Source organism: Salvelinus sp. IW2-2015, linkage group LG36 (assembly GCF_002910315.2).
Source record: "Salvelinus sp. IW2-2015 linkage group LG36, ASM291031v2, whole genome shotgun sequence".
In the NCBI taxonomy this organism is placed as follows: domain Eukaryota; kingdom Metazoa; phylum Chordata; class Actinopteri; order Salmoniformes; family Salmonidae; genus Salvelinus; species Salvelinus sp. IW2-2015.
Window position 1 is genome coordinate 8,525,953 of NC_036875.1, and position 24,893 is coordinate 8,550,845.

At 45.1% G+C, this 24,893-nt stretch overlaps 1 protein-coding gene across 4 annotated transcripts in view; it reads right to left on the reverse strand.

Annotated features, from left to right (window-relative positions):
- The window catches only part of adarb1b (adenosine deaminase RNA specific B1b), a 175,896-nt gene that overhangs the window by 50,492 nt on the left and 100,511 nt on the right, over positions 1–24,893 (reverse strand). For all 4 annotated transcript variants that reach the window (XM_023981539.2, XM_023981541.2, XM_023981537.2 and 1 more), the window contains exon 4: positions 3,481–3,543. The gene's annotated coding sequence lies outside the window, so the exon portion shown is untranslated. The remainder of the gene's footprint in view (positions 1–3,480; positions 3,544–24,893) is intronic.

Genomic DNA, 24,893 nt, shown 5'->3' on the forward strand with positions numbered 1-24,893 from the left:
CAGCCARGCTCAAGGTCCTAAACGATATCATAACCSCCATCSATAAAAGACAGTACTGTGCAGCCGTCTTCATRGACCTGGCCAAGGCTTTCGACTCTGTCAATCACAGCATTCTTATRGGCAGACTCAATAGCCTTGGCTTCTCAAATGACTGCCTCGCCTGGTTTACTAACTACTTCTCAGATAGAGTTCAGTATGTCAAATCGGAGAGCCTGTTGTRCGGACCTCTGGCAGTCTCTATGGGGGTGCCACAGGGTTCAATTCCCGGGCCCACTCTTTTCTCTGTATATATKAATGATGTCGCTCTTGCTGCTGGTGATTCTCTGATCCACCTCTACGCAGACGACACCATTCTGTATACATCTGGCCCTTCTTTGGACACTGTGCTAACAAACCTCCAAACGAGCTTCAACGACATACAACACTCCTTCCGTGGCCTCCAACTTCTCTTAAATGCTAGTAAAACTAAGTGCATGCTCTTCAACCGATTGCTGCCCGCACCCTTCCACCCGACTAGCATCACTAKTCTGGACGGTTCTGACCTAAAATATGTGGACGTCTACAAATACTTAGGTGTCTGGTTAGACTGTAAACTCTCCAGAATCACGTTAAGCATCTCCAATCCTAAATTAAATCTAGAATCGTCTTCCTATTTRGCAACAAAGCCTCCTTCACTCATGCCGCCAAACATACCCTCGMAAAACTGACTATCCTACCGATCCTTGACTTCGGCGATGTCATTTACAAAATATCCCCCAACYCTCTACTCAYCAAARTGGATGTAGTCTATCACAGTGCCATCCGTTTAATCACCAAAGCCCCATATACTACCCACCACTGCGACCTCTATGCTCTCGTTTGCTGGCCCTCACTACATATTCTTCGCCAAACCCACTGGCTCCAGGTCATCTATAAGCCTTGGCTATGTAAAGCCCCGCCTTATCTCAGCTCACCGGTCACCATAGCAACACCCACCCATAGCAGACGCTTCAGCAGGCATATTGCACTGGTCATCCCCAAAGGCAACACTTCATTTGGCCGCCTTTCCTTCCAGTTCTCTACTGCCAATGACTGGACCGAATTGCAAAAATCTCTGAAGCTGGAGACTTATATCTCCCTCTCTAACTTTAAGCATCAGATGTCAGAGCAGCTTACCGATCACTGTACCTGTACACAGCCAATCTGTAAATAGATCACCCGACTACCTCATCCCCATATTATTACTTACCCTCTTGCTCTTTTGCACCCCAGTATTCTACTTGCACATTATCATCTGCACATATATCACTCCAGTCTTAATGCTAAATTGTAATTATTTTGCCTCTATGGCCTATTTATTGCCTTACCTCCCTACTCTTCTACATCTGCACACACTGTACATAGATATTTATATTGTGTTATTGACTGTACGTTTGTTTATGTGTAACTCTGTGTTGTTGTTTTTGTCGCACTGCTATGCTTTATCTTGACCAGGTCGCAGTTGTAAATGAGAACTTGTTCTCAACTGGCCTACCTGGTTAAATAAAGTTGAAATAGATAAATAAATAAATAAAAATTGTAGTGTAACCACTGCTAGACCAAGAGAAACTACTACAGAATCGTTCAAAGTAAGTAATAAAAACAAAGGTAATTGTGCAATACACACACACACACACACACACGCGCGCTCACAAACGCACATCTCACACAAACTACAAAGAAAAGGTGGATACCTTGGCGCTCGCTGCGTTTCTTGCGCCTCCTCTTGAACCTCCTGCGGATGAGGCAGTAGTAGGAGCCCAGGCTCTGAGGGCCAGTGCTGAACAGGACCATGCTGTTCTGTCCTTCACCGGCTACCACACTGCTCTCCTGCCCTGGAAACGCTCCCTACTGGCCCTCTAGATTCTAGCCATGTGGTGGAACACTTACTACCCTCAACCTCCCTCAGTCTCTCTTTTTTTCTTTCTTGGTTCCTGTCTCCCTCCACCTAGTTGGAGGGAAGCAGATAGAGAGTGTGTGGGAGGGAAGTGGATATTCTCAGAGGAGACGACTGGTGCTTTTCCTCTGAGAGTTGTAGAATGTCACAAGGAGTTGGTCCTATATTTCTCTCTTCGCACTCCCTTTCTCGCTCTTTCTCTTCCACTCCTTCTCTCCAGGCAGAAGAGGCAGCTTGCTCCCGCCAGCTCGGTGCTTCTATAGCGTCTCACTGACACGTCACACTGTCCCTCAACCTATCACAGGCTGCCTCTGGCTCGTTGCCTGGCCTCTACCTGTTCACACACATCGGACACAACACATGTACTGTATGTGCGCACAACCACACACACACACACCACACACCACACACACACACACACACACCACCACACACACACACACACCCACACACACACACACACTACTATAAACCCAAACTCATAAACGACTAACTACAAGTGCTCTCATTCCTCAAAACACACACTCATGCAGTAAAACAGCTGAGCCCAAGGTACTTGTCCTGCAATAATAACACACCATTGAGGTGAAATATCTCATATGTCACGAGATGAGTGTATAAACTCTTAACAGGCTCAGGCGTAACGAAATAAGACAAGTCACAATACTGCAGCACAGTGCTCTACCTCCCTCTAGTGGGCATACGCCGTCACTACTCTGCTATTACTAGATGGCCACTAAAGGCCATCTCAATGACGCTAAATATTAGCAGTGTATAGCAGCCGCACAAACAGCACATTCAGAGTTAGGATACAGGAGGACTTACTATAAAGACCATGTATGACACTGTCCTTGAATATGGTTGTACATGAATACGATTGTACCCTTCTATCTAAAGCCTTATTATTACCCTTCTGTCTAGCTAGTGGCGTCAAACTCGATCCACGGAGGGCCTAGTGTCTGCTGGTTTCTGTTTTCTCCTTTCAACTAAGACCTAGACCACCAGGCGAGGGGAGTTCCTTACTAATCKGTGACCTTAATTCATCAATCAAGAACAAGGGAGGAGAGAAATCCCGCAGATCCTCGGCCCTCCGTGGAATGAGTTTGACACGTGGTCTAAACCATACAAACCAGAGTCCACAAAGGAAACCACAAGATGACATGTGCCTTTATCTTGGTGCACAATGCCCCCCAGTGGAAMACATTGGTATTGCACGTTCGCCCTCACGGTGTAGCATGGGACACCAGAGGCTTTATGGTGCAGTATAAAGAAACCGAGAAAACCCCAGGCAAATAACCAGAGCAACTGCAGGAGAAATGGAAGGGGAGCCAGTTTTCAACCAACTTGCACTCATCTATCTACTGATTTTCCATCAGTAGTTATGAGTAGGGCTCAGACCAATGACCATGTGACCTGACTAGTAAAAACGGTGGGCCCTAGATATGACGGAAACACTGTCAGTGAGGGAGGCTGACAAAGTGGAACAGAGTGCGTGTGAGAGAGAGTGAGGGAGGGAGAGAGAGAAGGTCGAGAGAGAAAGAGAGAGAGATAATTAGTTAAGACACCTGTTTGCCCTTTGTTGTCCGTTGTGTAGGGCTGGGCGCTCTCTGTGGTCCTTCTTCAGTGGCCTGGGAGAGAAAGGAGAGCACAGGTCAACTTACAGCTACAGTATCCGTCATCACACACTGGTACCTGCTGACAGGCAAAACCCTCACAGGAAAACAAGAAGGATGTGACGCACTAGTAGAATACAATGGCAGAACTTTGTAGAATGAACGTGTCCTTTGGTAAAGGGGTTATTGGTCAGTCTTTTTATACATGTTTCACAACATGAAGAGTGCCTTCGTCTTTCGTGTTTTTTTGTTGTTGTTGACAACACACATCCTTGTAGGCTCACACACACCCACAAACACCCACCCACACCCACACKCACAGMTATTTGTGGACACCTCACAAAGCAGATAAATTCATCCCAGGACACAGAGCCCATATGTTTCTGTCCCAGTCATCCATCACATATCATCACTTCTTCCATCCATCCATCTTTCCTCCCTCCATCCCCTCGCTCGCTCCCTCCCTACCTCCCTCCCTTTCTTCCTTGTGCTCCAGAAGTTATAGGCCAGACAGCCGGCAGGTTGAGCAAGACACACAACACCCTCGTCACATAGAGCTGAAACAGGTTGAGAGAAGACACACAACTACCTCGTCACATAGAGCTGACAGCTTAGAAAGACACACAACACCACCTCGTCACGTAGAGCTGACAGCTTGAGAGAAGCACACAACACACCTCGTCACGTAGAGCTGACAGCTTGAGAGAAGACACACAACACACCTCGTCACGTAGAGCTGACAGTTGAGAGAAGACACAGCAAACACCGTCGTCACGTAGAGCTGACAGCTTGAGAGAAGACACAAAACTCGTCACATAGAGCTGACAGCTTGAGAGAAGACACACAACACACCTCGTCACGTAGAGCTGACAGCTTGAAGAGAAGACACACAACACACCTCGTCACATAGAGCTGACAGCTTGAGAGAAGACACACAACACACCTCGTCAAATAGAGCTGACAGCTGAGAGAAGCACACACAACACACCTCGTCACTAGAGCTGACAGCTTGAGAGAAGACACACCAAACACACCTCGTCACATAGAGCTGACAGTTGAGGAAGACACAACCAACAACCTCGTCACACTAGAGCTGACAGCTTGAGAGAAGCCACACAACACACCTCGTCACAAGAGGCTGACAGCTTGAGAGAAGACACACAACACACCTCGTCACATAGAGCTGACAGCTTGAGAGAAGACACACAACACACCTCGTCACATAGAGCTGACAGCTTGAGAGAAGCCACACACACACCTCGTCACATAGAGCTGACAGCTTGAGAGAAGACAACACAACACCTCCGTCACCAGAGCTGACAGCTTGAAGAGAAGACCACAAACACACCTCGTCACGTAGAGCTGACAGCTTGAGAGAAGACACAACACACCTCGTCACATAGAGCTGACAGCTTGGAGAGACATCACACAACATCTCGTTCACGTAGAGCTGACAGCTGAGAGAAAGCAACCCTCCTCCCGGCTGAAGATTACAACCAGTTAACAAAAATCTGTAGTAAAAGTCCACTGGATTGGATAAAATAAGTTTACATTATATGCGGAATAAAAGCTTGGACCAGCCAAAGCCATTAAGCTTTAAACTCTCTGATTACGAGAGTGGGGAAAAGATAGAGTATCAGAGGGAGGAGAGGAAGAGAAGAAAGAGAGGAGGGGAAAAGGAGAGAGGGAGATTGAGGTAGAAGAGAGAAAAAGAGAGATTGATAGAGAAATGAGCAGTGAGTAGGGATGAGCAAGTCCATCTCTTTGACCGGAGGGGTCCTTTGAGGACAACCACAGCCGTCTCCATCACTGCCCACTTCAAATTCCCATGGCTGTCTGTGGTACTCTGGCTCAGACCAACAGGCATGTGTTTAGATAGCTCTTCTATAAGACAAGGATGTGCCAGTTGGCGAGAGACCAAGAGAGAGAGAGAGAGAGATAGAGAGAGACAGAGAGAGAGAGAGACAGAGAGAGAGAGAGACAGAGAGAGAGAGACAGCCTTTCCATCACACTACTGACAGTATATAGGCCAAGCACAACCACAGCTGGCCAAGTCTGACTGCGAACCGTCTTGAGAGCCAAGAGGAGAAGGAAGTGGTCTTGGTTGAGAAACGGTAAGGCGTCTCAGACTCTGAATGAAGCATGACCTTCAGATGGCTCTCCCTGCGGTTGCAGAAGAATTATAGAAAAATACAGCTTCTTTTTACAGGCTAACACTAGTCAAAGGCCAAACAACTGTCGTCACAATTGATATTTCTTAAAATCATACAGTATATCTGTTTACAGAAGTTAACTGAAAAAACATGGTTGAAATAAAAATGGCCATTGTGGTAGTGGTACCAATTCCTAAAGTCAGAGTCATTTCCCCAAAACCTTTGAARATGTGTTTGGACCAAATTAAAGGCCACAAAAAGGATACAAACAAGACTGTAGTCTAAGCGGGAGTTCCCAGGCGTTATAGTACACATTTGTGTGTGTAGTCGCATGGCCCTGTTTACAACTGTCAGTGTTAGGAGGGCAAAACTCACGTGAAACCTTTAGAGCTATTAGCCATGCGATGGGGCACTTTTCCCAGTTGGACCAATTGTGTGAGGTCCAGCCAAAGGGAGCGATATTGAGTTGGCCTTCAACATAATTTGGTCTGAATGATGCATGAACTGAAAAGTGAAAGAATAYCTTCATCTTCAATATATGGGCTATGGAAAGGCTGGGCAACATCAAMGAACTCCACGGTAAGGATCAGGAGTAACAGCTGAGAATAATAAGTCAATGAACCCATAGTCTAACACACCAGTAGGGGGTAGCATTGGTCTTCATTACCCATAACTAAGGTCACGTTTAACTCATCATGAGTGATGGATATTTCACTGTACTGTAAATACAGTATTGTTTCCCCCGTTATGGTTAAATCTAAACTTGTGTGAGAAAAAAACAAACATGTCTCCAGTTTAATCTGAATAGAGCGTGAATAGAGCGTGAATAGAGCGTGGATAGAGCGTGGGAAGACTATGTCACGCTCCAAATGAGTAGCCTAGCCTACATCCAGCAATACATCCAGCAATGCCACTTCCAGCAGGGTCAGTGTGGTCTGAGAGAGGGGGAGGGAGAGAGATACTTTACAGAGAGTGAGAGAGACTCTGTACAGAGAGAGAGCTACATAGAGAGAGGTAGAGAGAGAGTGAAAGAGGTGTGCGAGTCTGGTTCACCATCATTAGCATCATCATTTAGGACAGGCCACTGAGGCAAGGGAATGTGGAGGCACCACCGCTGTGCCACAGGGCTCAGATCAGGGCACTCACCCACTGAGGGGGCAYGGGAATAAGAGACATGGTGGTGGCGGGTACATTATAATTGGGCAAGACCCAAATAAGCCATGCAAAAACATACTACCACCCCCACACCGAACGAGTGACAGGGAGAGGGGGAGAGATGAGAGGGGGAGGCTAGAGACCAAACTTTGAAAATGCTATTGTTTTAGAGTTAGTACATGCAAATATGTGTTTGAGAAAGACGGAGAAAGAAAATGAGAGCGAGAGAAAGAAGATGAGAGAYAWARYKMYWGAGAGAGYGYGAYAYAYWYWGAGAGAGAGAYAYAYWYWGAGAGAGAAAGAAAGAAGATGAATGAGAAAGAATGAGAGAGAGAGGGAGAGACAGCAAAAACATATACATGATCAAATACAAATCTTAGAATCAACTATTAAAGACTACCAGAACCCACTGGATACTCCAATTACCTAGAATGAACTACAGGACAAAATACAAACCCTCCAACTCAAAAAAAGCCTGTGGTGTTGATGGTATCCTCAATGAAATTATAAAATACACAGACAACAAAATCCAATTGYCTATACTAAAACTCTTTAACATCATCCTTAGCTCTGGCATCTTCCCCAATATTTGGAACCAAGGACTGATCACCCCAACCCACAAAAGTGGAGACAAAGACAAATRTGACCCCAATAACTACCGTGGGATATGCGTCAACAGCAACCTTGGGAAAATCCTCTGCATTATCATTAAGAGCAGACTTGTACATTTCCTCAGTGAAAACAATGTACTGAGCAAATGTCAAATTGGCTTTTTACCAAATTATCGTATGACAGACCACATATTCACCCTGCACACCCTAATTGACAAACAAACAAAACAAAACAAAGGCAAAGTCTTCTCATGCTTTGTTGTTTTCAAAAAAGCCTTTGACTCAATTTGGCATGAGGGTCTGCAAAACAAATTGATGGAAAGTGATGTTGGGGGAAAAACATTAGAAAATCCATGTACACAAACAACAAGTGTGCGGTTAAAATAGGCAAAAAACACACGGGCCGTGGGATGAGACAGGGATGCAGCTTAACCCCCACCCTCTTCAACATATATATCAACGAATTGGCAAGGGCACTAGAACAGTCTTCAGCACCCGGCCTCACCCTACTAGAATCTGAAGTCAAATGTCTACTTTTTGCTGATGATCTGGTGCTTCTGTCACCAACCAAGGAGGGCCTACAGCAGCACCTAGATCTTCTGCACAGATTCGGCCAGACCTGTGCACTGACAGTAAATCTCAGTAAGACCAAAATAATGGTGTTCCAAAAAAGGTCCAGTTGCCAGGACCACAAATACAAATTCCATCTAGACACCGTTGCCCTAGAGCACACAAAAAACTATACATACCTTGGCCTAAACATCAGCGCCACAGGTAACTTCCKCKAAGWTGTGAARGATCTGAGAGACAAGGCAAGAAGGGCATTCTATGCCATCAAAAGGAACATAAAATTCGACATACCAATTAGGATCTGGTTAAAAATAATTCACAAAATGGTACAAACACCAAATTGAGACTCKGCATGCAGAATTCTGCAAAAATATCCTCTGTGAACAACGTAAAATACCAAATAATGCATGCAGAGCAGAATTAGGCCGATACCCGCTAATTATCAAAATCCAGAAAAGAGCCATTCAATTCTACAACCACCTAAAAGGAAGCGATTCCCAAACCATAACAAAGCCATCACCTACAGAGAGATGAACCTGGAGAAGAGTCCCCTAAGCAAGCTGGTCCTGGYGCTCTGTTCACAAACACAAACAGACCCCACAGAGTCCCAGGACAGCAACACAATTAGACCCAAACAAATCATGAGATAACAAAAAGATAATTACTTGACACATTGGAAAGAATTAACAAAAAAACTGAGCAAACTAGAATGCTATTTGGCCCTAAACAGAGAGTACACAGTGGCAGAATACCTGACCACTGTGACTGACCCAAACTTAAGGAAAGCTTTGACTGTACAGACTCAATGAGCATAGCCTTGCTATTGAGAATGGCCGCCGTAGGCAGACCTGGCTCTCAAGAGAAGACAGGCTATGTGCACACTGCCCACAAAATGAGGTGGAAACTGAGCTGCACTGCCTAACCTCCTGCCAAATGTATGACCATATTAGAGACACATATTTCCCTCAGATTACACAGATCCACAAAGAATTCGAAAACAAACCCGATTTTGAGAAACTCCCATATCTACTGGGTGAAATGCCACAGTGTGCCATCAAAGCAGCAAGATTTGTGACCTGTTGCCAAAAGAAAAGGGCAACCAGTGAAGAACAAACACCATTGTAAATACAACCCATATTCATGTTTATTTATTTTCTCTTTTGTACTTTAACCATTTGTACATTGTTACAACACTGTATATAGACATAATATGACAGTTTAAATGTCTTTATTCTTTTGGAACTTCTGTGAAATAAGATGAGCGAAAGAAATAAGATGAGAGAAAGAGAAAAAGAGTCAGAAAGAAGGTGAGAGTCACGAGACAGAAAGAGGAGAGAGGTAGACAGAAACAGAGTTAAGGAGAGAGAGAGAGAGAGAGAAAGAGACTGCGTGACTGTGTAAGCAGTAGAGTTTAACCTCCCAGCCCAGTCAGTCCTCACTCGGCAGACAATTAGGCTACAGGCGCCACATCAGAGCAGACATGCATGAAGAGGGCCCTGACAAGCCCTCTCCTAGAGGTGGCTGGGCTTTTGCCGGTTCGAAAAAGGTCTGGGAGAACTTGGCCAAGCACTTCTTCACAATAATTATTTGTATAATTTGTTGTATTCCTCTGTTTGTTCTCGCCTATCATCCCTCAATCCCATATTGGTGACAATGTCTGAGGTGGTTCTCCCTCCTTACTAGCATTTTGCTGAAAAATAGTTCATTTGATAAAAAAAAGAAATGTATCCTCAGAGAGAGGATGTAGAAAATGTGATTGTGTGTGTGGTATATAATATATATATATGTGTGTGTGTGTGTGTGTGATGTATATAATATATATATATATATGTGTGTGTGTGTGGTATATAATATATATATATATATATATGTGTGTGTGTGTGTGTGGTATATAATATTTATATGTGTGTGTGGTATATAATATATATATATATATATGTGTGTGTGTGTGCGATTTGGTTTGGTTTTACTATCCTTGTGGGAACAAGGACACCAGACAAGGATAGTAAAAGTAGGAAAATTGTGGCGACATTTCAACCGGTTCCCACAAGGAAAAATGTTTTTTTTTATGCTTAGGGGTTAGGAGTTAGGATTAAGGTTTTTTGGGTTAAGCGTTAGGTTTAAGGAAAATTGGATTTTGAATGGGAATCAATTGTGTGGTCCCCTCAAGGATAGTTAAACAAACGTGTGTGTGTAAGTAACCCATCTTCTGTGGATGTATCTCCTATTCTGATGTGTACATGTATACCTGTCCAGAAGGGGGCAGCATTGCCCTTATATTAAGCACACAGGCCTGCAGTCACACAGGCCTGCAATGTACAGAATCCAACTGTGTGTGTGTGTGTGTGTGTGTGTGTGTGTGTGTGTGTGTGTGTGTGTGTGTGTGTGTGTGTGTGTGTGTGTGTGTGTGCACCTGTGCGTGCCTGTGTACATCTTCCTGCATCTTTTCTTCCACCTCGTCCTTAAACCACTGAAATCCAGTTCAAGGAGACTCGCACAGAGCCACGGACGCAGACTTGCTCTCTCACTACACATCCAGCATCAGCGGCTCATCGGACATTACAAGTTATCTGGAGGCTCCTCTCAAATGTCCTCCGTAGCGTGACCACCCTGTACCCCGCGGGCCGTGGGCTCGCGCTCGACGCTAGTGCTGCCCAATGCAGTGTGAGTGCCGAGCTTGAAATATTTAACACACCGCGGAGAGGTGAGGGGGAACGAGTACACACAGTGTCTTTCAGTAGCATTCAGAGAGGGAGATCTCAGTGCACACACCCACACACACGAGCATGTAGGCGCACACATACACCTCATTTGAACTCTTCTAAAATCCTGGGCAAATTCAGCACACAGCAATATCCTCCATCAGCAGTCTTAAATGACCTGCATACTGGGGTGAGAGCGGGACAATGAACTGAAGTATGTTTTATTCAGGTCTATATGGTAGATCTAAAAACGGTTTATCTGCCAGGGAACATAAACAACAAACACATTGCACCAGATGTAGCTACAAATCTACACCTGCAGTCGCCATCTGTCATTGGCTAGCAAAAACAGTGCCGTGCTACTATTATATACAAAACGACCGGGTGCGGACTGCGGAGTGATACCAATGATGTACTGTATATACACTGAAATGAATATTCAAGGTTACGAATGAATATGAATATGTATGTCTGTGAATGACGGTAGCACGTTGTCACGTGATCAGCGCGTACTCCTGTTGATCAGTGTTGGGTTATTCGAATATTCGATTATATGAACAAATGTTAGTATTCGATTATTTGGGAGAGTATTCATTTTTTTTTTTAAAGGCTTMGTCTAAAATGAAATAAAACAATCTACGTGACATTTCTACATAGCCTACAAGGATAGACCAACACAATATTTTGTTTTAAAGTGCACCCCATATTAAAGACTCACCGGTAGCCTAAACACGTTTCACGAGTGTAGCTTGTTATTGCCGGTCAATCAAAGCGGCGCTACAGTCAAAGTCTCCGTGTGTAGCAAGTGAGGTGGAAGATTTCTAATCAATGCACAATGGAATTCAAATGACGTAATTAAATTGGCTAAATGAGAAGGAGTATGCTGTTGTTTCATATGAATGGAGTTGTTGTAGACATTGGACAGGGAGTGCAGCAAAATAGTCTCAATTAGCCTTGCTACTTAAGCTAGCTAGCTGGCTATCTTAGCTGGCTACTGTAGCTAGCTAGCTTCTTTACAACGATTTGGTGCAGTGGATAAGACAGGTACTACTAGATGATATGATAGATAACCTTRGGCAGCAACAKGTTTGTCTAACTTGCGCGAGTCGGTGTGGCTACTTTCTCTRTCTCTCTATGCCGCACGCAGACTTTCAGAGCGGAGCACAGCACACCAGCGCTCTCTCGAGTCGCGCAAGCAAGTCTCTGTTCACAGCATGAAGGTTCCGCCGTCCAATCTGCAGCAACTGCGTGATGATATTCACGTCAGCATGGGCCAACATCCCTGTGGAACGTTTCCAACACCCTATAGAATGCCCCGGAGAATTCAGGCTGTTCCGGAGGCAAAGGGGGCCCGACCCGGGACTAGATGGGTGTACCTAATAAACTAGCTGGTGTATATATTTATATTCCGGATTCTGACATGGCTCGTTATGATATTTCTTCTTTCCTTTCTTTTCATTTCTTTGGAATAGTGTGTATTGTCAGGTATTACTGCACTGTCGGAGCTAGAAACATAAGCATTTTGCTGCCCCTGCGATAACATCTGCAAATTATGTGTACGTGACCAATAACAATAGATTTGACTTCTTGGTCTGTCCTTGCGCTCAACCCACCCTCCTAGCAGGCCCATACGGGAGCCAGCAGCCCGCTGTTAGGTGGGGTGGCACTGGGAGGAGTCCCCGTCCTTCTGCTCTGCTCTGCTGCCACGGCCTTTGAGGCTGTGCCCGCTGCTCCAGGGCAACACAACAGAACAATAGCCGCCTCCATCTGTCTACRCTCTGGTGGCACACACCACAACACACAGGGCCCAGAGGGCTCTGGCAGACACACCAATAAGGAGAGAAGGGAAGGGGACTCCTCCCAGTGCCAACATSAGGAGCCACTGGGACTGCACCCACTGGGGAAGAGGGGCGTCAGAAGGTCGGATCTGGACTAGCAAAGACGTGGCTTTTACAATAACTCAGTGATAACAACACTAACCAAGCTTTGATACAGCGCAGTTAGATTTAGCTAAACCTTTTCAGCACAGGGGAGACCAGTGCAGAGTAGGAGAATGAAAGTAGCCCATAGTAGAACTAAGTCAGCACTTCTTCTCTTTAACAATGTTCTCACGAGCTTTGGAATAGTCCCTTCCACCTGTGTCGTCGTTAGGAGCTCTCCTTGTCCTGTCTTAAATGAACGGGGAGCACAGAAAGAGATATGATACTGGGATGAAGTGAGACACAAAGAGCAGTACATTTCTATCAGCGGAGCGCTGAATGTTTCACAATGCTGAACGCACCCCTGGTTACCCAGGCGGTAACCACTTCTGGAGTGTCTGATGGAAAGTCAAGGGGAGGAAGAAAATGGGAAACACTGACTGAGGATTGGAGCTGTGCACCTCTGACCCGGCCGAGTGTTAGCACCTGGGTTGGGGTCAATGSCATTTCAATTCAGTTGTTTGGAGGAAAATTGGAAAATTGCAATTGGAATTGACKCCCACCAACTATGATTAGCACCCAGCTGGAAAGCTGCACAGCGGGAGATAATTTGTATTTCTCCCCAAAATATCCGCATTATTTGCTTAGGCTCACCTGCTGGGGTGGCAGATGTGTGTGTGTGGGTGTGTGTTTTGGGTGGCGCCCCCTATCCTCTCCCCTGGCACTGCTGGATCTATCTGGGTCAGGCATCTGGCGAGATGCCAGGGCAAGGCACTGTGGTGGGAAGTTGGGCATCACAGCTGGAGTGCCCACCAAGCCCCAACACAAACAAACCCCTGGAGCCACCAGGTGCCAGCACCCAGAGCGGGCACACCGGCAGGGCAACCTGTTCTGATCAGGATGGTTATGAGGGTTGTGTGTGTGTGTGTGTGCGTGCGTAACGTGCGTGTGTGCGTGGCGGTTGTGAGTGTGTGCGCATGCAGTTGTGAATTTGAAAACGCATTAAACCATTTCACCTCAGATTTGTCAAAACGACTGTTCTATGATCCCTGTCCCAAACATCAACCAATAGAAATACATAACAAAACTACTCAGCATCAACTGTCATACATTAGGAGAGAACAGCAATTGAACTACCACAGAGACAGACAGTAGTGGTTACAAAAATCATGCCTATTGATTAATCTGGCCTTTTCAATCCCAGACCGTCGGTGTAGGGTGAAGTTGCTCCTAGAAGCCGATCCTGGATCAGTTTGACATTTTCTCCACTAATGGTCAAAGTTAGGATTGTTCCTAGATCTGAACTTAGAGAAAACTTCAACCTGGAGCCCAGCCCCTTCAAACCTCCCATATATACCCAGGGTAACAATACAAATCCTAGTTCTTGCAGGAGCTTGTGTTACATCAACTGTGTTTTGAAAGTAGGCCACCGCTGTGTGTTTGTGTGTGTGTGTGTGTGTGTGTGTGTGTGTCAGAAAAAGAGAGTAGAAAGACTAAAATGAGGGCATAGAATTGGTTTACAACAAGGCAGGTGAAAGTAATCTGTGACTGAAGCCTGACTCAGTCAAGCTTGACGTTTGAGCACTGTCAAATCCTTTCAAATACACATGCGCAGACAAACACGCACGCACACGCACGCACGCACACACACAGTGATGTGACTATTCAGCCAGCAAAAACCTCCAACAAGAGCCTTCCAGAGCAGTGATCAGAGGCTTTGAAAAGGCATTGGCCATCCAGCACCAGTGATTAAGGTAATGGCAAGCTATAATACTGTCTCATTCATAGGACATACAGTAGGTTTCATTCTGAGCAGCCCCTGAAGTACCAGATCATAAGTCCATAAACCGTAGCAATGCGGGTCTAGGCTTAAAGCTTTCCATTCTGCCATGTCTCCAATCTCTCTCTCTCATTCTTTTTCTCTCTGTCCTTCTCWTTCTCTCTCCACCCGCACAGTGCCAACCCAAACACAGCATTTCCGTTTGGCAGGGCAACACACAAGTGTGTGTGTGTGTGATTCTTGAGTGATGGGCGCTGGAGTAAAAAGGGTCTCGCGGTGAAATGTAGGAGGTTGTGAATCTRCGTCTGTCTTTCTTCCTCTCTCCGTAGTTCACTTCTAAGGATCGCTCTGCTGTTCACATTCACGCACGCACGCACACACACACGTGGATGCTTGGCTGTTGCGTTGGGTCCATCATCTGGCTCACCTGGCCTAGGGGCTGGGCTGCTATGGGCCAGTGAGCAAAGCCATCTGTCTATCTGCACGTGTCTTTGTATGCATTATGTTAGGTTGACCTGCCTGTARGCTTGTCTCTCTTTCTGGCTGGCTGTCTGTAGGCCTCCCTGCTTTCCTTCTGTCTCTGTGTGCCTTTTAACGTCTGTATGTGTGTGTGTGTTTGTACAAACACCACCTCTCACTGTAAGCTCCCACTCACCCCCAGCCCTGAGTAAATACATAACTCCCTGCACTCATCCTGTTAGTTTTTACTTTTTTAATCTCTCTCTCTCTTTCTCCCTCTCTCCTTCTAAAATATTTATAACTGTTGTGCTGCACAGGCAAGAAAAAGGCTTTTCTTTTGTAATATTTTTTGGTGCTAAGCCGATCAAATGGCTTGGATCTGTTCTGCGAAGCCGGGTGCAATCCTATTCTGTCATCTCATTCCTCTCCCCCCKAAAATAAACACTTATATAACAACAATATGATTACCAACGTGCCTCTGCTAAGGAAAATAGGTTTTGTAACAGTACCGTTTTAGCGTTGGCCAGCGCTAGAGGATATAATGGAGAAATGACTCACTGTGTTTTGATAAAGAGCCCAGACAAGAGCAGGGGCCACTAATTCGCAGTAGCATGGACACACTGACACTGAATGTTTAAAATGCCATTGTATCTCCACGAATGTCTCYTTCAAGGTGACCAGTGGAAGACCGAAAGAGAGAGAGAGATAAAAGAAAGAGAGAGAGAGACATAAAAGAAAGGAGAGAAACGAGAGAAAAACAAATTCTAGGAAAAAAAGAACATTTTACTCAAATCACCAAGTAGGATGAGGTTACCTCTAGGGACTGCTCTAAGGTCAGTTTTACATTATCCCCACTAATGGCTATGGTTAGGATTTGGTGGAGGGTAAGCTGAAGAAGGTCTAATCAATCCAYGCAYGTGTGMGTGTMGGGGYGGGGGGGGGGGGGCAGGAGCCCCACAAGGGTGCGTGCTCAGCCCCCTCCTGTACTRCCTGTTCACCCATGACTGCTTGGCCACGCACGCCTCCAACTCAATCATCAAGTTTGCAGACGACACAACAATAACGAGACAACCTACAGGGAGGAGGTTAGGGCCCTGGGAAAATAACCTCTCACTCAACATCAACAAAACGAGCTGATCGTGGACTTCAGGAAACAGTAGAGGGAGCACGCCCCATCCACATTGACGGGACAGCAGTGGAGAAGGTAGAAAGTTCCTCAGAGTACACATCACTGACGATCTGAAATGGTACACCCACACAGACAGTGTGGTGAAGGTGCAWWAGCGCCTCTTCAACCTCAGGAGGCTGAAGAAATTTGGCTTTGCCCCTAAAACCCTCACAAACTTTTACAGAAGCACAATTGAGAGCATCCCGTCGGGCTGTATCACCGCCTGGTATGGCAACTGCACCGCCCGCAACCGCAAGGCTCTACAGATCTGCCCAACGCATCACCAGGGGAAAACTACCTGCCCTCCAGGACACCTACAGCACCCAATGTCACAAGAAGGCCAAAAAGATKATCAAGGACATCAACCACCCAAGCCACGGCCTGTTCACCCCTCTACCATCCAGAAGGCGAGGTCAGTACAGGTGCATCAAAGCTGGAACCGAGACACTGAAAAACAGCTTCTGTCTCAAGGCCATCAGACTGTTAAATAGCCATCACTAGCCGGCTTCCACCCGGTTACGCAACCTTGCACCTTAGAGGCTGATGCCCTATATACATAGACTTGGAATCCCTGGCCACTTTAATAATGGAACAAAAGTCACTTTAATAATGTTTACATACTGCTTTACTCATCTCATATGTACAGAGCCTTCGGAAAGTAAGTATTCATTTTGTTACGTTTTGTTACGATTTAAAAAAAATCCTCAACAATCTTCACACAATACCACATAATGACAAAGCGAAAACAGGTTTTTCGAAATGTTTGTACATTTATTAAAAATAAAAAAACAGAAATACCTTATTTACATAAGTATTCAGACCCTTTGGTATGAGACTCAAAGTTGAGTTCAGGTGCATCCTGTTTCCAAATCAAATCAAAGTTTATTTGTCACGTGCGTCGAATACAACAGGTGTGTAGACCTTACAGTGAAATGCTTACTTACAGGTGTCACGATCGTGTGGAGAGACGGACCAAGGCGCAGTGTGATAAGCATACATCTTCTCTTTATTTTGAACGACGAAGATGAACACAAAACGAAACACTTACACAAACTATACAAAAACAACAAACGATCGTGAAGCTAAATAACGTTGTGCACACACACACACAGGCTACAAACGTTCAACATAGACAATTACCCACAAAATACCTAAAGCCTATGGCTACCTTAAATATGGCTCCCAATCAGAGACAACAATAACCAGCTGTCTCTGATTGAGAACCAAATCAGGCAACCATAGACTTTTCTAAACACCTACACTCAACCATAGACATAACTAGACACATACACTCAACACAAACCCATACACWAKACCCWACACCCCCTTTACCATATAAACACCCAAAACACAAACATACCCCATGTCACACCCTGACCTAACTAAAATAATAAAGAAAACAAAGAATACTAAGGCCAGGGCGTGACAACAGGCTCTAAACAACAGTGCAATTTCMAAGTAAAAAAAAAAGGTATTAGGTGAACAAAGGTAAGTTAAGAAATAAAAACAACAGTAAAAAGACAGTGAAAAATAACAGTAGCGAGTGACTATGCATATATGATAAACAGAGAGTAGKAGTAGCGTAAAAGAGGGGTTGGCGGGTGGAGGGACACAATGCAGACAGCCCGGGTAGCCAATGTGCGGGGGCACCGGTTGGATGGGCTAATTGAGGTAGCATGTACATGAATGTATAGTTCCATTGATCATCCTTGAGGTGTTTCTACAACGTGATTGGAGCCCACCTGTGGTAAATTCAATTGACTGAACATGATTTGGAAAGGCACACACCAGTCTATATAAGGTCCCACCGTTGACAGTGCATATCAGAGCAAAAACCAAGCCATGAGGTCAAAGGAATTGTCTGTAGAGCTCCGAGACAGGATTGTGTCGAGGCACATATCTGGGGAAGGGTACAAAAACATTTCTGCAGCTTTGAAGGTCCCCAAGAACACGGTGGAACCACCAAGACTCTTCCTAGAGCTGGCCGCCTTGGTCAGGGAGGTGACCAAGAACCCGTGACCAAGAACCCGATGGTCACTCTGACAGASCTCCAGAGTTTCTCTGTGGAGATGGGAGAAACTTCCAGAAGGACAACCAACTCTGTAGCACTACACCAATCAGGCCTTTATGGTAGGGTGGCCAGATGGAAACCACTCTTCAGTAAAAGTCACATGACAGCCCGCTTGGAGTTTGCCAAAAGGCACCTAGACTCTGTTCATCAGAAACAAGATTCTCTGGTCTGATGAAACCAAATTTGAACTCTTTGGCCTTAATGCCAAGCGTCACAACTGGAGGAAACCTGGCAACATCTATATGGTGAAGCATGGTGGTGGCAGCTTCATGCTGTGAGAATGTTTTTTAGCGGCAGGGACTGGGAGACTAGTCAGGATTGAGGCAAAGATGAACGGAGTAAAGTACAGAGAGATCCTTGAAGAAAACCTGCTCCAGAGTTGGGTGAAGGTTCACCTTCCAACAAGACAATGACCCTAAGCATACAGCCAAGACAACACAGGACTCTTGTCTTGGCCCAGCCAGAGCCRGGACATGAACCCGATCGAAACATCTCTGGAGAGATCTGAAAAAACTGTGAAGCAACGCTCCCCATCCAACCTGACAGAGCTTGAGAGGATCTGCAGAGAAGAATGGGATAAACTCCCGAAATACAGGTGTGCCAAGATTGTAGTGTCATACCCAAGAYGACTCWAMGCTGTAATRGCTGCCAAAGGTGCTTCAYCAAAGTACTGAGTAAAGGGTCTGAATACTTATATAAATGTGATAGCATTTTATTTTTTATTTTATATAATTTAGCAAAAATGTCTAAAAACCTGTTTTTGCTTTGTCATTATGGGGTATTGTGTGTAGATTGACGAGGGAAAAAAACGATTTAATCAATTTTAGAATAAGGCTGTAACGTAACAAAATGTGGAAAAGGGGAAGGGGTCTGAATACTTTCCAAATGTACTGTATATACTGTATTCTATTCTACRGTATTTTAGTCAATGCCACTCTGACATTGCTTGATCTAATATTTATATATTTCTTAATTCCATTCTTTTACTTTTAGATTGTGTGTATTGTTGTGAATTGTTAGATKCTACTGCACTGTTGGAGCTAGGAACACAAGCATTTCGCTACACCCGCAATAACATCAYCTAAATATGTGTATGTGACCAATAAAATTTGATGTGAAGAGGTCATTTGGAACCCTTGGAGATACCCTCTGATGTGGCACAAGGCATTGTGAGTAGATGATTTGCCTCTGTCGGTCTGAGTGGCCTTCAATGGCAGCAAGTCTTGCTATCTCTCCGTCTCAGCCACACACACATACAAAGTCAAAACCGTTTCCACTCGCACTTGAGCGAACGAAGGATGTCTCTCTGATGACTCGCACGAGAAAGGCTAGAAATTACTCAATGAGTCACAAAGTATTGTGTTACGTTCAGGTCATTCTTCATAACACGAAGTCGGAAAACAGACACGACGGTCACGGCGATAGAGAACCACGCATCGCCACATCAAAGAACTGCTAAAAATCCACAGCCCTCGCTACCCCACCTTTCAGTTCCTTTCATAGTCAAGCAGGATCTGCAGTCATCCCACAGTGGCTTTTGAAGCTTACTCCCACACACACTCATTTATTCACACACACTCATTTATTCACACACACACACACACACACTTATTCACACACATAACTCACATGGACGCACGGTGTTGGGCACACACTCAGAGACACACACACACACACACAACCAAAACAGATAAACACACCCACTCACTTCCAAAACAATCAAGTCTGACACCGTTTGTGTGATCCCTTGGAAAACAGCAGACACACACCAGGGATAACAAACATACTGTATGCACTTAAAGCGCTAGTTTGACCCTATATCTACACTGCTTTAACGCTTTCATGCCTTGAAATCCCTCGTGCTCCTGGTAGAAGTTACCACGACGACACAGATCTAATCTAAGATTAGTTTACCTTTCAGCAATTGCTTGGAACATGCAATACTGACCTTACATCAGTGAAACATGGAAACTTCGTCCTACTCWGAAATGCTCGGATAAAAAAAAATGACACTGTTGTTGTTTCCAATTGGCCCACATTAAAAGCTAATTAGAATTTAGGGAGAGGAAGGCCCGCTTAGTGGAAGACACACACACACACGCGCTCACACACAGAGACAGCTGACCTAAAAGGACTAAAGAGCGTGAACCTACGTAGAGGAGCTTTGCGCTGGTGCTGGAGTGTGAACCCTTGGCAGGTGTCTCTCAGTCKCTCAGAGTGTGGGCACGTGCGCGTGTGTAGCGGCACAAAGGTCCCATCACATTATCCCTGTGGAGATCGATCCAGTCTTTCTGACTGACCAGATAAATCAACATGAGTAGCCCTGACAGGTGGATTACATTATCCCTGCTCATTTCAACAAGAGCCTGTCCACTCCCAGCTCATTATCAATACAGTCTTATACATAACCACATCGTATTGACAATAAACGGCGTTCTTTTTCCAATACAGTGCACTCCTCTCATACAAGTCTGCAGATTCCAATGTACGGACAAGTAGGCTTGGGCGGTATACTGTATATACCGTATACCYGGGTATTTGGAAATAGCCACGGGATGGTTTTTTAATGCCGTCAATACCATTGAAACAATTTTGTTGTTGTTGAAGTTTTTCAATACATTTTAATATATGTAGCAAATTTTTATGTAAATACCTGTGTCAACTAGTGCAAAATGTTAAAAGTTAAAGCTGATCGCCTTCTTCATTTCACCAGTCACATTGTTTTACATTATGAAGCTTCCCGTAGTTCCCCAGAACAGTTGAGCCAGTCACATGTTTGTTTGTAAATAGCACAGTGGGAGAAAGCGGGAGCAGCTGAGTCCATCTGTGCACTGACAGAGATTGCGTTTAATACTGAAAGTCAACCGTTTTATTTCTCTTCAATAGAACGATCAGAGACGTGCAACTATAGTTTTCACAGAAAATACATTAGCGCAACACATTCGGCAGAAAATAGCTTKATTTCCCATCAGGTGACAACAGAAGTGCAACGCTATTTGGCTGGCAACCACATGAGTAAATGAGCTTACAATGAAAAAGAAAGGTTTTTTGTTGTTGCAAAAAACGATGCATGGCCATCATATTTCTAATGTTTATCATAGAAAAAACATAACCAGCCACATTTCCTAAATGTTTTGCTTAAAGACCTCTTGCATTTTACCGAGCTACAGAAAAATACTAGAGAAGAGTAGCAGCACATCAGTCAAAGCGCTGTCTTTTAATAGAATGGCCGTTTGTGAATTCTCACCCGATGTCACACCCTGACCATAGTTTGCTTTGTATGTTTTATGTTTTGGTTGGTCAGAGTGTGATCTGWGTGGGCATTCTATGTTGTTTGTCTGGTTTGTCTATTTCTTTGTTTGGCCTGATATGGTTCTCAATCAGAGACAGGTGTTTTGCGTTGTCTCTGATTGGGAACCATATTTAGGTAGCCTGTTTTGTATTGTGGGTTGTGTGTTATTGTCTATGTGTAGTGTTTTAGTGTCAGCACTATTTGTTATATAGCTTCACGTTCGTTTGTTGTTTTGTATAGTTTGTCAAGTGTTCTTCGTTTCGTCTTCGTTTATTAAATTAAGTATGTATTCTAACCACGCTGCGTTTTGGTCCGATCCTTACTCCTCCTCAGACGAGGAGGATTACAACGAACGTGACACCCGAGTGGAGAAGTGCATCTGAAGCACAACATGAGCAGAAATTACAACAAGAAGCATTTTAGATCTGCGTTTACAAAACGCGGCAAGATACAGTATTTCTTATGTGCTGAATTTTTTCTTCTTCCGGTGTGAAGAACAAAGAATTCTGCATTAGGGCAACCCCTAATTTTAACTTGCTAGTTATCTAAGTAAATGGCTGAATTAATAAGARCACGGGGCATCATATTGTTAAGCTTTCTGCCGTGTTTGAGAAGTCAAAGCCCTTTGGACGAATTATCTGTACAGCCGCCACTGCAGCCGATTTCCTTGCATTTTTTCCTCCTCTCGTTCTGGGCCTGTCTGCTCCTCCCCCCTCTCCTCCTAGCAGAGCAGGCAGGCCAGTTGCCCTAGCGACTCCATACTCCACACAGACACAGTGTGTACACAGTACCGTTCTTCCTTCACACAAGCATGCGTCAAACCTTTGTTAATTCGCACAATATCTCTCGTTTACATTCGCTTGTAAATGTCCAAACTCACAAATGACATTGGTAGCTCCTACCTATACACGTATAACTTTATGAGCTGGATTGCCTGTCTATACAATGTGTTTAATTTTGTTTGTGCTCGTTAGCTAATTTAGCTAGCAGCCTCCATGGAAATGTGCTATTATTTGTGCAAATTTTGTTAGCATTCTGGTAATAGACATCCAATGTGCTTTTTTTTGTATTTTTGGCGCCCCCCTTGTGTACTAAGCTGGTAATACTGTAAATGTGAAAGAAAAGGACGGTATGATGATATGAAAATCTGGATACTCTCCAACCCTACTGCCTAGTAGAGCAGAGGCAGGCTAGCAAATGCTAAAGGGAATGTTAGCTTCCCTGAGGCTGTGTGGTGATCATCAGTGACTTCACCCACCGCTGTAAACTATTCCATGCTCTTCCTCGTACCGCAATAGAGTGAGGGAGGATGCGGGAGACCKCYAGAGAGAAAGAGATACAGAGAAAATTAGACAAACTAATAGCTGACTAGGCGGTGGCGACGGAAGCAGCGGTAGCTTGTAAACCGGAGGCTTTGATTTGACGTGAACAGAGAATGAGGTCATGGTGCCGGGGCTCATTTTTAGCCTAGCTGCTACAGTATGGCCCATCCACTGGGAACAGAGTTTGGGTTAGCGTTAGCGGCTAATGTGCTTAGCGGGAGCTCCGGGCCATGTGGTGCCTCACCTGGCGCCCGCTCTCTCGCTTTCAACCTCTCTCTCTCTCTCGCTATGTATCGCCCCTTGAGACTCTACAGCAACAGTGTTGACTCGATAGAGGACGYAGGGAGTGGGGGGGTGCATACAGAAATAGAGGAGAGGACTGGTGCAGAGGAGAGGAAGAGTGACAGCGAGGGAGAAATTTAGAGGGCAAGAGGGAAAAAACACTAACAGCAAGAGAGGGAGAAGGTACACGAAAGACAGGAGGGTGTAGGAATAGCAAGRAATACGGAAGGTAGGGCACAGGGAGAGAGAGAGGGACGTTGAGCGAGCGAGGTAAATGAAAAATGGAAGGAGGAGACATGAAATAGAGCGGGGGAGACAAATAAAGAGGAGGAAGATGAGAGACTGTGAGCATGAACACATGAGCGTGTTCGTCTAAGCCAAGTTTGTCCCAGCTGTGTTCCCATCCTTTTACAACATGCTACACTCAAGTAACCAACTAAATTGCTTGATTTCWCTCAAAGCCTTCCGCCCGCTCTCTCTCAAGTGGCCTCCTTCTCTTGGCTTCGCCGTCTCCCTATAGCTCTTCCATACTCTCTAGTGCTGACAACATTAATATATGTTTGACTGGGAGGGGAAAAAACTAACTCAACGTAAGTGGCAAATAACACACACATACACAGCTTGGTGTCTCTTATTAGCTCTGAGTGGGAATACAGTGTAGGCGGCGTTTTGCAACAGAGAGACTATTCTGGGATGCGTTTTGGGCCCGCAGTAAAAATGGGAATCTGCCAGCAGTGTTAATTATGAAGCTGGTTGAGAGAATGCCAAGAGTGTGCAAAGCTGTCATCAAGGCAAAAGGTGGCAACTTTGAAGAATCTAGAATATAACATATATTTTGGGTTACTACATGATTCCATATGTGTTATTTCATAGTTTTGATGTCTTCACTATTATTGGTTCTGATCCAAGATGGCGTAGCAGTCGGACATGTGTTTGCCTTGTCCCGTGTAAATAGTCTGTTTTTCGTATTTTTTTTCTGGTATATTTTAATCTCACTTTTCATCTACGAACAAAATATACTTTCCTGCAACCCGCCTCACCCAATGTGGTACATCTCTGCTATTTTTATACGTTATAACTGGAACCTCCATCAGCAGCTAGCCAGCTAACTAGCTACTAGCTATTAGTCAGTGTTAGCCACTGCTAGTGGTCTTCACCTTTAGCTCGGACACCAGCCAGCTTTAGCTCGGACAATAACTGCCAGTCTGCACAGCGCGATATCAACCAAGAGCATATCGGACTGCTTTTCTCTACCACATCACCGGATTCCTGCCGCAAGCTCTGGACCATTACACCGGATCATCGCAGCTAGCTAGCTGCAACTGAGTGGCTATTGTTGGCTAACGCCTCTGTCCGAAAGCAAGCACCAGTTAGCCTTGAGCTAGCCTCGAGCTAGGCCCATCTCCCGGGTAGCCGACGAAGTATACCAGCTAATTCTTGGGCTGCAATACCTCTTTTGCCAATTGGCATGGACCCTTTATTATCGACACGGAGCCCCGCTGATCCATCACGACTCYTCTGCCGACGTAATGGTCCGATGTGTTTCAACAGGCTTTTACGTCATGATGTCGCCGAAGACCCATCTGCTAGCCACTTTCTGAACGCTGTGTCTCCCGCTCACCTAGCATAGTAGCGACTACCGAACGGCCCCCTGACTCACCTATTGCTGCTCATTGGACCCTATGATCACTCGGCTACACAGCTGATGCCTGCTGGACTGTTCACCAACACAGTACCTCATTTTGTTTATCTGTCGGCCCCTGCCTCGAACTCAGGTCCTGTGTGTACCTAACTGACCCTCGCTGCCCATTCATCGCCATTTACCCGTTGTTGTCTTAGCTCTCCTGATCAACACCTGTTTTATGCTTCTCTCTAATGTCA